Raw genomic sequence first — 15071 nt, 5'->3', positions numbered from 1 at the left:
CTTTAAGAAGATTTCCAGTAGAAAAAGTTTTAGATCCACTTATAGATAATGGCAATCCACTGATTTTTGGGAAACATTTTGAGCAAAATTGAAATTTTTGCAACTCAAAAATGTGACTTAAAAATTAAAGTATCTTGACAAACTGGTAAAATAATATTAAATTATGTTAAATTTAACACAAAAAGTTAAAAAACTTTAAAATTCATCTTGATTTTAAGGTAGGTTATTGTTTGGGAATCAAAAATAGTTTTAGTTAAAATGTGCCCTATAATATTAAAACGTCGAAAACAATATTTTTCATAAAATATGGTAAAGGTATTATAGCATAAAATTAGTTTGTGTCGAATCGCATTTCGATATTCGTATTTTTCGCTTTGTAGTCATTTTCTGAGGAGGAATTTATATGGTTATAATGGACTGATCCTCATAAAAATTGTACAGAGATTTTGTACTCGCATTTTTAAGCCAGTAATAAGCGTTAATGTAATTTTCTGATGGGGACCTTAAATGGAGGGTAGGGAAAATTATGGACAGATCACCACAAAATTTGTTTGAGAGATTTTAGCTCATATAAAACATACTTCTGTGAATTTTCATCACTATAATCGTATTTTTAAATCAGTAATGAACGTTAAAGTAATTTTTTGGAGAGGACCTTATATAGCGCGAAAAGTTAATTATGAACCGATCCACATAAAATTTGGTGGAAAGGTTGTGGCTCATATGAGACATTCTTATGCCAAGTTTCATTGCTATACTCGTGACTATGGACCGATCCACATAAAATTTGATAGAGAGATATTGTCTTGCATGAAACCTATGTATTGTGGTCCTATGCCCGCCATAGTTCAGAATTGTATTTCGGAATGTCAAAAATTTTATGGCATTTGCTTCATAAACAACGAATTTGTAAATGTTTGAAGCTTTTTACACAATATTTCGGGGGGTACATTTCTATGGGGGCTATGTAAAATAGTTGGCCGATTTTGCCCGTTTTCAATACCAAACATTTCTGATGGATACAAAATTTTGGGAAAATTTTATCTCAATATGGACGCTATCGTGCCAACAACAGACAGACGGACATAGCTAGATTGTCTTAGAATCTTACGAGGCTCCAGAATATATATATACTTTATGGGGTCTGTGAAAATTATTTTGATGGTGGGTATAAAAACAAAATAATTAAAGTATATTTTTATATAAAGAACTTCATTAATAATAAAAAAATTAAAAATTAAATACATAAAATCCGTTTAAAAGAACTTACCTTATGTCTCTTATGCAATACTATGAATCGCTTCCATTATTTTTTCCAATGCCAACTTTTTTTTTTAATATCAAGAAAATCTATGAAATATATGTGAGATGATCGAAAAGCCAATTGTTTTCCTCTTTCTCAATTTAAATGTATTTGTTTCGTTTTTGCACATGTTCAAAACGAATAAAAATTCTTGAAAAGTTTTGTATTTTATGGAAACGTTTGCGAAATGTTTCGTTTATTTTCATACTCTGGTTGTATGTGCGAAAAAAACGAACTTAGGACTAACCAGACAACTAACTTTACTTTTCAGAGGCAGAACTAATAAATGAATTTTTCTTGCAAATATTAAAAAACAAATGGTTTTCTGATGAGTAGGACTTGGGGATCAAACCTTAGTATATAAATAATATATTAGATTGTGAAAACACCATTTAAAAATCTTGAAAAACCATAATATGCAGATTTTTTTTTTTTTAAATTGGAACAAATTTTCGAATTAAAAAGATTTAAGTAAGTTTAAAAGGCTATCACTATCAGGTTTCTCGTTTTCTATACGCTAATACCGAATTCCTTAAACAGGGAAAATGTTTTCCAGAAACTGTGTTTTTTCATAAAATTGTTCACTGTAAAGTAATAATAAAAGTTGTAAGGAACATACATTTGGATAAGCCTAATTTATTTTATTTTACACGCTTATGCATTTGGATCCCTTTTCGTATCATTTAAAAATTAAATTTTCAAAGAAAATATATAGGGACTTTTTTGTCAAAAAACGCCAATAATTGTCAAAAAACGCCAGTAATTTTTACATGATCCAACTTTGGATGTGTGTTTCCAAACTTTTAGCATCTTTTTTCATTATATTATATTTTTCATTATATTATAAACAAATTTACCGATCTTTCGAAAGCCCACCAACTATAAAAATAAAAAAATAGATGGAGCAAAATTAAAAAAATAAATAAACGTAAAAATTTCTTGAACTAAAAGATACATATTTTTTAGGCACATTTTTGTAGACATTTTCAAGGAATAGTTATATTATATATCAGCTCATTCGAATCATAAATATATTTTTGGCAAATATTTTAAAAAAATTTGAGACCGGATAATCAACTAGAAAACACCTCAGCTTAAACCGAGATATAGTATTATTTTCAAATAAAAACGTTTCTAAACTGCTCTAAAATGTTTAAATTTACCAAAAACAGGCTTGTTGCTTAATAATTTGACATTTAGCAAAAAAACTGCACGAATGGTATGAATGTTTTTAGTTTTTTTTTATGAAGACATGTTATTTCGTTGCTTGATGTATAACATCATTAAACGGGATTTTAAACAAATCAAACATAAAAAGAAATAATTGTTCATATAGCAATGCTCATTTGTTTTGTAGTCTAGTAAAGACAATGCAAAAGCAATGCATGTTCTCTGATACATACATAGACTGGTAGACCGGAGGTGGTAGGTTCGATTCCCATCTGAAGAACTGATTAAGGAGTGCACAACAGGCCCCATAAAAGCCTAGATATATTCCTTCGAATTTCAAACTAAATTAATGTCGAGAAATTCGTATCCCTATGTAACTATAAAAAGGACCTTCCGTAGAAAATTTAAAATTTTTATTTGGTCGTTCGCAAAAGTAATAAGGCTAAAAAAATGTTATAAAAATATTTCGTAAATAAAGTTTTGTAAAATTTTGTTTTAAGAATTTAGCAGAAAAAAATGCATTAAGTCCAACTTTTTCTTTTTTTATTTCATTTCTAGAGGACTTCCTCTATTAGACAAAATATTAAAAAAGTCGAAACCCTAAGACCAAGTTGGATGCTTCTAAAGGATTAATTAGCTCTGAATTCAAATCTGAACGGATTTTCATTAAGACCGGATTTATTAAAATATAACACATTGTATCATGACTGCTGTAATATACCATTGTGGTCAGTTAATTGGAAACGTTATCTTTATATTGCAGCCTGACGTCATTTGTAAAAAAATTATGAAATTATTACGTTAGATTTTCAGTTCCCAACAATTTTATTTTATAAATTGATGTTGTTATAATAAAATGCAATGCATTTTGTTGTGAAAAAATATGGTGAAAATCACCAAAAGCTAAATCAAAGAAATTGCGATAATTAATAGGAAACGGCCATATTTTTAGGTTAAATCTAATTTTGATAAAAAAATTTTATTGTATTTTGGTAAATATTATTTTTAATTTACAACATATTTAGAAATATTACACTGATACTAACTACACTAATCACAAAAAAACCTGGGAAAGACGCGACAGAGGGACAATCATACAGGCCGATTTCTCTCCTATCACCAGTTGGGAAGACTCTTGAGGCGCTTCTCCTCCCCCAGCTGTCCAGCCACCTAACAGCAGCTCGTCACCAGCATGGCTTCCGTAAAATGCACAGCACCACCACAGCATTAACCGACATTGCCACTCAGATCTGACAAGGCTTAAATCAGCAGAGGCCCTGTGAAAGGACGGTCCTAGTGGCTCTTGACCTGTCGAAGGCCTTCGACACTGTCAGTCACGCCACACTCTTCGAGGATAGAAACAAGGTCCTCAAAGCGCTAGCCGGCAGCACTTGGGGTATGGATAAAGAAACCTTGTTGGCTACATATAAAACGATTGGTCAGTCAGTGGTTAACTATGCTGCTCCAGTGTGGTCACCTTCGCTAAGTGATACCCAGTGGAGAAACATGCAAAGCTGCCAAAATGCCGCCCTAAGGACTGTAACGGGCTGCTTGCAAATTACCTCGGAACATCACCTGCACGAGGAAACAAAGGTCCTTCCAGTCAAGGAACACCATGTCATGTTGACCAAACAGTTCCTGCTGGGATGTCATCGGAGAAGTCAAATTTTTATATCACACAATTGGATACTCCCCCGAGGCATGTCAGGAAGGATCTTCGTATATACGAGGAACACATATGCAGATATGTACGGCATCCACTGGATCAGTCCTCGTATTCAGCAACTTTGAACGACATTCATAGAGACGCCATAAATTCCGCGGTCGCAGGATACCGCATAAATGTCGTACTTGGAGGTCGCCCACCGCCCATAGCAGAAACGGAAGAAAACCTGCCGCGGAAAACAAGAGTAGTTTTGGCACAACTAAGATCGGGATGCAGCAACAGGCTTAATGCCTACTGGTCACGTATATACCGTGCCGTCCCCAACGAATGTCCTGCATGTGGTTTGGGTCCTCATGATACCCATTACATATTCAACTGCTCAGCCAACCCTACTTCACTCTGTCCAATTCACTACTTCACTCTGTGCAGTTGAAATAGCCCAATTTTTAGGCCTGGACATTGATGTAGAACCCCCAACTAGATTATTGTAAAGTTTTAGCTGTTACAACCACAACAACAACAAGCTAAAATATAAATAGAGCATTTCCAATTAGCTGACCATAGCTGTATGTTTGAAAGCTTAAATAGGAGATATTTAAGTTAAAAATTTGATATTTTAGTAAATTTTGATTTTAATCACATGTAATTATAAATCTCAAGTGTTTATTATTTATTATTATTTGATACGGTCGATATATGTATTAGTGGATAATTAATTTTTATCATATATGTATTTAAAAATCTCAAGTGCTTAATATTCGATATGGTCGATATGGATATTAGTGGAAAAGTCCCTGAAATACCTTTCAATTGAAATATAAAGTGACACATATCATCAACCTATCGAGAGCCAAGCGATAAGAACCTTCGCCCTCTCCTGTACGCGGTCGAGTAGGTCCAAAATAGACTTTGAAGCTCCGGCCCATACATGACAGTTGTATTCCATTTTCGGTCGGATAAAAGTGATGTAAATACTATTTACTAAATAGTAAGGATATAAAATGGAGTGAAGTATGTCTTACACCTTTTTAAAAAACCGAGACACTTGAATACTTCTTTTGATACTTGAAAAATATGTTTAGTCCAGCGGACATCGCACTGAATTTTCATGCCCAGAACTTCAAGACTCAATAATATATAATTTTAAGGGTACCTCTTGTCATATGAAAGTTTTCATATGATATATGTATGTTTGAAAGCAATAACACATACAAAGCAATAGCTATGTTAGTTTGAAAATTAATATTTTCAGAAAATGTTAAGTTTGATCATATTTAAGTAAACAGCAATATGATCAATATGGATGTCATTGGAGAGGCCTTTGAAAGACATGCTTTCAAACATACATACATACATACATACATACATACATACATACATACATACATACATACATACATACATACATACATACATACATACATACATACATACATACATACATACATACATACATACATACATACAGGTTATTAAAGTGTCTCACAGTACATGATTTCGAAATATGGTAAAAAAATTATTTTTTTTAATATATATTTAAAAAAAAATTTGTTACTTAAAATATATCTATAATTACTTAAATATAAGTTTTTGTCATAGTAGAAAAAAGAAGGTAGTGCCAATCAAAATTTTTTTATTAAATAAGTTTTTTTTTGAAGTTTCCTTTTCTCTTAGGGCGGGTTTTTCAGTTTTGTGTTTTTCAGTAAACAGTAACGTTACTTATTATCTTAGTTTAACTGAGTGTAATTGGCCAATTAAACTCAAGTTATAAGTGAGAAAACATAATTAACAAAAACAATAAAACAATGATTTCGGAAGAACAAAAACTTAATATTTTATGTAAATTGCAATTTTCTGATTTGTTTTATTTATTATTGTTTTATGTTTCTATGAAATTTTTTAAGACAAAAGTGTAATTTATAATTTTGAATGAATATAGAATAATAAAATGAATTAAAATCTGAACATAAAGTGACCAGAAATATATAAAAAATGGGAGTTGTTAAAGCAAAGTTAAAGTTAATGCTCTGAACTTGACTATAATCTGGACTATACTGTGATCTATAGTGTGGTCAATAATCTGTACTATAGAATATATAGTTTGAACTATAGCCTAATCTTTGGACTGACTATATTCAAATTGTTTTGACCAGCACTATAAAGTTCGCAAACCTTCACACGTTTCCTTACATTCAACATGCATTCAAACATACATACATACATACATACATACATACATACATACATACATACATACATACATACATACATACATACATACATACATACATACATACATACAGGTTATTAAAGTGTCTCACAGTACATGATTTCGAAATATGGTAAAAAAATAATTTTTTTAATATATATATTATAAAAAAATTTGTTACTTAAAATATATCTATAATTACTTAAATATAAGTTTTTGTCATAGTAGAAAAAAGAAGGTAGTGCCAATCAAAATTTTTGTATTAAATAAGTTTTTTTTTTTTGAAGTTTCCTTTTCTCTTAGGGCGGGATTTTCAGATAAAGATAAACTTCATTCTTATGTTAAACCTAGTTTAATATATGTTTTGTGTTTTTCAGTAAACAGTAACGTTACTTATTATTTTAGTTTAACTGAGTGTAATTGGCCAATTAAACTCAAGTTATAAGTGAGAAAACATAATTAACCCAAATATGCTAAATGACCTATATATAGTATATCTAGTTTTTGTTTACATGATAAGTCAAGATTATCAAAGTACCGTTTTTTTTTTTTGTTTATATACTCAGTACTCATCAATATATAATAGGAGATTGAGTGATCGCATTATTTTTTGCTATTACTTTTCAGTTATTGAATATGTAATTTGTGATATTTTCATAATGTCTGAATATGGGAACATGTTTGTACGGTAAGTTAATTTTTTAATTTAAAAATTGGGGTTGAAAGCACGATAAGAAACTCTTTAACTTATTTGAAAAATCAATTTTTAAATTAAATTTTTTTACATTTAGAAGTGAATAAATAATATATTTGGTTTGAATTTATATTTGTGAAGAGAAGCATGATTGTGATTTAGTTTTGTTCTTGTAACACATTATCTTGTTATGACCTATATGTAGGACATTGGGAATATAGTATGCTATGTATTTTCTGTAGGGGATTTTCTCTCAATGAAGCTTTAGCGTTGATAGAGGATGATGATATGGATGTGGATAATATTACTATATTCCCACCCAATAATGCATGTGGAGACATCACAGACGAAGATTCCGGTGATAAAGACTACGTCGATATAAATAATTTGCCGTCTTCGGTTATGCAAAATGAGGTAGAATTTGTAAAAAAAATCAATTGTGATAGTGATTGGGACACAGAGGATGATATCCCCCTCTTTCAGATTAGAGGTAACTTGTCTAAAAAAGCAAAGAAGTTGAAGAAAAATAAAAAATATCCTATGTGAAGACAGACTTGTCTATAATATATAATGATATTTTTGAAAAGACTGAGGTATAAACTTAGATGAGGTAACTCTAACTTCCCTTTTTTGCACTTTTTTTGATGATGAGCTAGTAGGAAAAATTACGGATGAGACAAATCAGTACGCATCACAAAAGAATAGTAACATGCGCGTCAATATAACCGAAATGAAATGCTTTCTTGGAGTGATTTTGCTTAGCGGATATGTTCCTCTGCCTAGAAGAAGAATGTATTGGGAACGCTCGAAAGACTCTAATAATGAACTAGTATTTTGTCCAATATTCATTTCCATGATAACAACTTCTTAGATCCCTCTGATAAGTTCGCCAAAGTCAGGCCACTTTTCGCGCATCTGTTTATTGACAACGCTTACGTTGAAGAGGAATACAGCGTAGATGAAGCCATGGTTCCGTACACAGGTAGACATGGTTGCAAGCAGTAAACCAATTCGTTATGGCTTCAAATTCTGGGTAGGTACGACTCGTCAAGGATATATAAACTGGTTTGAGCCTTACCAAGGTGCTTCTACAAATATTAGTGAAACCTACAAGGACCTGTCGTACTCGAGTACGCAGACGCCTTGCGATCAAAATTGAAGGAACATAAATTTCATTTGTTCTTTGCTAATTTTTTTTCATCCATTGCTTTGTTAGAAAATCTGGAGAAAAAGAATATGTATGGCACTGGAACCATTAGGGAAAACCGCATTCCTGGAAGTACTTTGCGCGAATCTAAGGAGATGAAAAAAACGATTCGGGGCAGATATGATTTCATCAAAATTATGAAGAGCAACATCATTTTTATAAAATGGAATGACAACAGTATTGTTACGTTTTGCTCTAATGCAATCGGAGTGAGTCCCCTGGGATATGTTAAGCGGTACTCCCAAAAAGATAAAAATTATACAAGTCGAACAGCCTCGTATTGTAAAATATTATAATAGAAGTATGGGTGGAGTCGATCGTTCTGATCAGAACATAAGCCTATACCGCACTGCTATAAGAGGAATGAAATGGTATTCTCCCCTCATCACACACTGTGTGGATATGGCGGTGCATAATGCCTGGCAAATTCATAAACATAATGGCGGAACTATGAATCAATTATCTTTCCGAAGAAGTATCGCCAGTACTCTGCTTGTACAGAATAAAAGAGATTCGGTTTACCAAAGGCGTCATCCATCGCTAAGCGTAAATAATGATTTGCATTATGATCGATCCGACCATTGGGTCATTCCACAGGATAAACAAACAAGATGTGGATCGTGTCATCAAAAAACATTAACTAGATGTCAAAAATGTGATATAGGTTTACATGTAAAATGTTTTGTTTCGTATCACACACAGTGAGTCATATGCCTAATGTCCTATATATAGGACGGCTCCAAAAACCACTTTTTCCAATAAATTTTTTAAAACCTATAATTGCAGTGTGTTTTATTTCTCATTTGCTTCCAAAATAATATAAAAGTATTTTTAAAATAATCAAGATGTAGCAATGGACATATCTGGGTTAACAAAAACAATAAAACAATGATTTCGGAAGAACAAAAGCTTAATATTTATGTAAATTGCAATTTTCTGATTTGTTTTGTTTTATTTATTATTGTCTTAAGTTTCTATGAAATTTTTTAAGACAAAAGTGTAATTTATAATTTTGAATGAATATAGAATAATAAAATGCATTAAAATCTGAACATAAAGTGACCAGAAATATATAAAAATGGGAGTTGTTAAAGCAAATTGATTCTATGACTAACTTATGCAAAAAATATACGTAACAAAATAATCAGATATAAATGGTCATTAAATGAAATTTAAAAAAAAATATTAACATAATAACACATCTGGGTGCTAAACTGTACAATTCACTAGTATATGTTTGAACTATACTACAGTCTGGACTATAGTCTGACCAATACAATAGTCTATAACCTGGACTACACACTAACTAGTTAATGCTCTGAACTTGACTATAATTTGGACTATACTGTGGTCTATAGTGTGGTCAATAATCTGTACTATAGAATATATAGTTTGAACTATAGCCTAATCTTTGGACATACTATATTCAAATTGTTTTGACCAGCACTATAAAGTTCGCACAACCTTCACACGTTTCCTTACATCCAACCGCATTGATGGAAATGTTGTGTAGGATTTTAAAATTTTTGGCATTCATGTTCAAGCGGTATTTAATTTGAGCTGGACAGGAAATTACCATAAAATCCTTTTATCCCTCCACAGACAACAACGTGAGAATTTGGGATGATTTGGGTTATGTAGAAACCTTAAGAAATCCGTATATTGCCATTTGTGCTAAAATCTTTTAATGAATTCAAAAAATTAGCTAGTTAATTTGGTTATGCCATGAGTCTTACCTTTTTTATTTAAATGAAAGTATTCTGTTAATTGTTTAATATTTTTCAATAAAATTTAAATATATTTATTTTGGAAACTTCAAAACAAATATGTTTGCATAAGAAATTTTATATGGTAGCACGATTTTTAAGAAAACTTCATAATCCTTAAGCATGTCAGATGACACTACCTTCTTTTTCCTATTATGGTTTTTGTCCTTAAAAGATAACTCAACTTATATATGGGCAAAAAAGTTGAATTTTTTCAACGGCCGTTTAAATCTCCATTTTTTTTGAAACTTTGTTAAACAAATTTTTAGGAGATCTCATGGGGATTTTTGCAAAAAGAAATCCGCCAAGTTTAAATCACAGGTACAGCTAACCTGTAAAAAATGTTAATTTAATTTTTTACCGTTTAATAGTCTTATCTGTTGTCCATAAACCCCATTTAACAAAGTTTTTAATTTTACAAAGTTTGCATTATCTTATAAGGACAAAACCGAATATTCGAGTAAAAATGTTTTTTTTAGAATATATCAAAAAAGTAAATTTTCCTGACACATTTTGAATCCATTCGCGACTTCTTTTTTGGAGCACTCTATTACCTATGTATACTCTACATTTCTAATGCCCGTAATTTTAATAAGTATGTATGTATCAGTGTATAGCTAGTTGGATTGTCAATTATTCGTGTTTAAAATTAATATATATACATATATATATAATATATATATATATATATTATATATATATATATATATATATATATATATATAATATATATATATATATATATATATATATATATATATATATATATATACATATATTATATATATATATATATATATATATATATATATATATATATATATATATATATATATATATATACATATATATATATATATACATATATATATATATATATATATATATATATATATATATATATATATATATATATATATATATATATATATATATAATAATATATATTATATTATATATATATATATATATATATATATATATATATATATATATATATATATATTAGTGGTGTAGGGTATAAAAAACTTTCAAACAACTTCAATATCTTAAGATACGGGTAAAAAACGTGTTTGCGTACATTAATGCATCAATCTCAAACTATTTTAAGTTTCTTAGTTTTGTCAGATTTCATGTTTTTACATGTATACGAGAAGTAGAGAAATATGTCTATATTTCATCAAAGAAGATGGGGGCTGTATTGTATTTGTCAATCCGTTTGTAACACATCGAAATATTGGGTCCTTATTAGATTCTAAAACGGTCTAGCGTCTATCCGCCTGCCTGTTGAAAACACGATAAGACGAGCTAGATAATTGAAATTTTGAAAAAAATATTTTTTATGACGTTCATAACTCTCTTAAAAATACCAGTATAACAACTAGATTCTACCTAAACAGGTTTTTAGGAACTATCTGTTTCACTTATTGCAAGCATTTAAAAATTCCATAGAATCACTTCTATAACAGGAAGCATTCTACTTTTGAAATTACAAAATATAAATTTCTATAAATTGCAAAAAGTAGTAAAAAAATTGTTTTAAATTTAACAGATTTTTTGATTTAGTATTCGTGTATTTCTTTGCTCAAAAAAATAATAAATTATGGTTACAAAGTAACATTTAAATTTTATTCGAATATTCGATTATTCGACAAATTATTCTTTATTCGAAATTGGAAATGTTTTATTCGTTCAAAAAAAAATATTCCTGGATTAATCGAATAATTTTTATTCAAATGACAAACCTGATAGTTAGTTACCTTTGGTGTAGAAATATTAGGTAATTTTAATTCATAATATGTACTGGTTTGAGATACATGTCAACTTACGCCTTTGGTAAATTTGCCCACTAGTTATTTTGCACTGTAGATATCTATGTGTTGAAATTACGAATATAACACATGCACATTTTATATATTCAGTTAGGGAAAACTTTAAAATAATTTTTCGCCTGTGCTGCTACGCTGTCACAAAATTCAATTATTTCACCAAAAAGTGAAAAGTTAATAAAAATGGCTCGAATTTTTTTAATTTAATAATTACATCAATTAGGGAAATTATTAGCTTATTTCACACTTTTTGTTTATATTTTATTCAAAACAAAACTATCATCACTCGCGTTTCAACCCTGGTATTGTGAAGTGCAAATTGTCTGAGATTTTTCTTTTGTATATATTGTGGATTTCAAATTTTTCATACACATAGTATTAATTGGTTGACAATTCGGATAAAAGCCTCGAAATTATTTGTTTTTCTTTATTTTAAGTGTGACCGATTTTAATTTTATTATATTGTCGTGTCGCCATTTTTAAAATGTAAAAGTGACGCTATGACGTCACGGAATGCGATTTCGTCGAAAGACGAAGATGGCGAGTATGGTAAGCCTCTCAAACTTGATGGCGGTAATGTCTCAAAAGTGCAGAGGCAAAAAAGAAATGAATGGAAGGATCAAATGAAGGCTTTGGCAACGGAAACTGCCAACAAAAAGACTGCATTTTGTGCCACATCTCCTATGGACAAAATTGATGAATTTATGCGGGCTATGATGTGTGATGATAATCGAAATATGATTTCGGACAATTATGATAATACTCAGAATACCTGTTCTCAAATGGAGGCGACTGAATCTAATTATGTACCTGTTGAAGCTGCATCCAATGCTGTCGTACAACAAATATGGGAAAAGAACTGATAATGCAATTAAAAGTACAAACTCACAAGGTGAGAGGAAGGAAATATTCTTTTATCCTGTTGGACATATGGGTGATGTGATTGTATTATTTGACACATCTCAAGCGGAAACTATCAATAATAAGAGAATAAGAAACGGACTATACCTTTGGGAAAAAAATTCGTGATGGTACACATCATTGGTATCAAATCCATAAAGGCAAATGGTGTATCCTTGTATAGGATCACCTTCGATTCCGTTGAGAATGCTAACAACGCTGTGCGTAACAATGATCTCGCGAAAAAGAAGATTAAACCATTTATACCACGTACATACCTCGAGACCTTTGGTGTCATACGTGATGTTCCAACATTTTTATCAGATGAAGATATAAAACGCAATATTGAATCTCCAGTGGCTGTTACCTCGGTAAAACGCTTTGAAAAACGTTTTGTTGAATAGGGTATCGAAAGATATATTCCTACTTATGCTGTCAAAATAGGTTTTCCTGGTAATGAATTACCTTCTGAGCTCATCCTAAATTATACTGCCTCAAAGGTGGATCATTACTATTTACCTGTAAGACATTGTCGTAACTATGGGCGCTTTGGTCACACCCAGAATGGCTGCCGTTCTGACAAACGATGTTTAAAATGTGGTAAAAAGGGTGGTTGTGAACCATCCTGCAATATCATCAAATGCATCCTATGTAATGGCCATGATCATAATGCCAATCAATGACAAAAGTGCCCAAAATGAAATGAAGAAGAGGAAATAAGAAAGGTGATTACTATTAAAAAACTGTCAAGAAAAGATATACGTGACTCATATTTCCAATCTAATACAAATAGATTCGATATCCTTGAGGATTATGACCAAAACTTTCCTCAACTAACACAACAATCTAGTATAGGTTTTAGAAATAAGGATGTTGAGGTGAATAAAATCCTTACTCCAAGACCATACAATAATGTGGTTAAGAAGCCTGTTAAGAATACACGTAGAGCTGTGATCTAGAAGCATTATGACCCTCCTGATCTTTGGGAGGCTGAATGCTCTAGTGGTGTGCTAAATCGACCAAATATTCACAAGGTTGGCATTCTTGAGAAGACTACAACGGAATTACTGAAATTTGTAAATGATGTTTTTTTGAAGGAGAAGAATTCACATGGTTTAAATGCCATTGCCCATTTTAATGATAGATTTGAGAGAATATACAAGGATATTGATTGTGACATTATTTCGCAATCAACCTTAAACTTTGGAAATGAAGCTGCTGCAATACAATTGCCAGTCTTTAAGGGCTAATCGCAACACTATTGAATACTTTTTGAATAATCGTGGCATAGACATAGCTTGCTTAAGTGAAGTCTATACTCACGACACCCTTAATCAACAGCATAAACTTTTAAATTTTAATATTATTAAGAAGATGGATAGATTGGATGGATATGGAGGAGTTGCCATAGCTCTGAGAAAATCCATCCAGTACAAAAGAATTGAATACAACACACATTTGGATATATTGATGATTAAAACTATGAATCTTACGACTAACTTGGTTATTTGTTCGGTAAACTTTGAACAATCTATTTCTACCTTTGATTTTAATTATGAGGTGCAAATATTGATTGATTTTCTGCAGAATTATGAGCATGTGATACTGGCAGGTGACTTCAACGCTCGTGCCAAGAAATTTGGAGACTATGCTGACCTTCCTAGGAGAATAAAACAGGTCGATACGATCAACATGTCTAACTTCAAATGTCTGAATGATTTAAGTCCTACCTTCAAACGAGACCTTAATGGGTCAGTGAGTACTGTACTCGATTTAACTTTTACCAACACTGACTGTACAACGAATTGGAGTACTGAGCCTATGCTTCCTGCTGGTAGTCATCATTACCCAATAGTAATTGAAATTGTGGAGGTTAACCTTAAGGTGAAAACATTTTTGGCTAAAGGAAAATTGCTATCTGCACTAAAGGAAGTGAATTTTGACCCCAATATGAATGAAATTGAATCAGTATTTACACATGAAATAAAACATGCCACTTATGAACTGAAGGACAGAAGAACACCTAAGGCTTGGTGGAATAATGAAATGGTGAAATTTTTCGACTTCAGCTTGCAGCTCGTAAAAAATGTGACAAATACCCCACAGTGGACAACTTCAATGAGGCGACGTCTGCAATATCGGTTTGGAAGGAGGCTGTTATTAATGCGAAAAGGAAATCCTATGAGGAACAAATTCGAAAACTGAATGAACATCCTAACTCTAGGGAAGCCTGGCGCTTTGTAGGCAGTATTAATGGTGGCAACACGCGTATCTCATCCCCTTGGAATAACGACAACAACCAACTTTTCTTACAATTTTTCCTGTGC

Source organism: Lucilia cuprina, chromosome 3 (assembly GCF_022045245.1).
Source record: "Lucilia cuprina isolate Lc7/37 chromosome 3, ASM2204524v1, whole genome shotgun sequence".
Classification (NCBI taxonomy): Eukaryota; Metazoa; Arthropoda; class Insecta; order Diptera; family Calliphoridae; genus Lucilia; species Lucilia cuprina.
Note: the sequence above shows the minus strand (reverse complement) of the source record.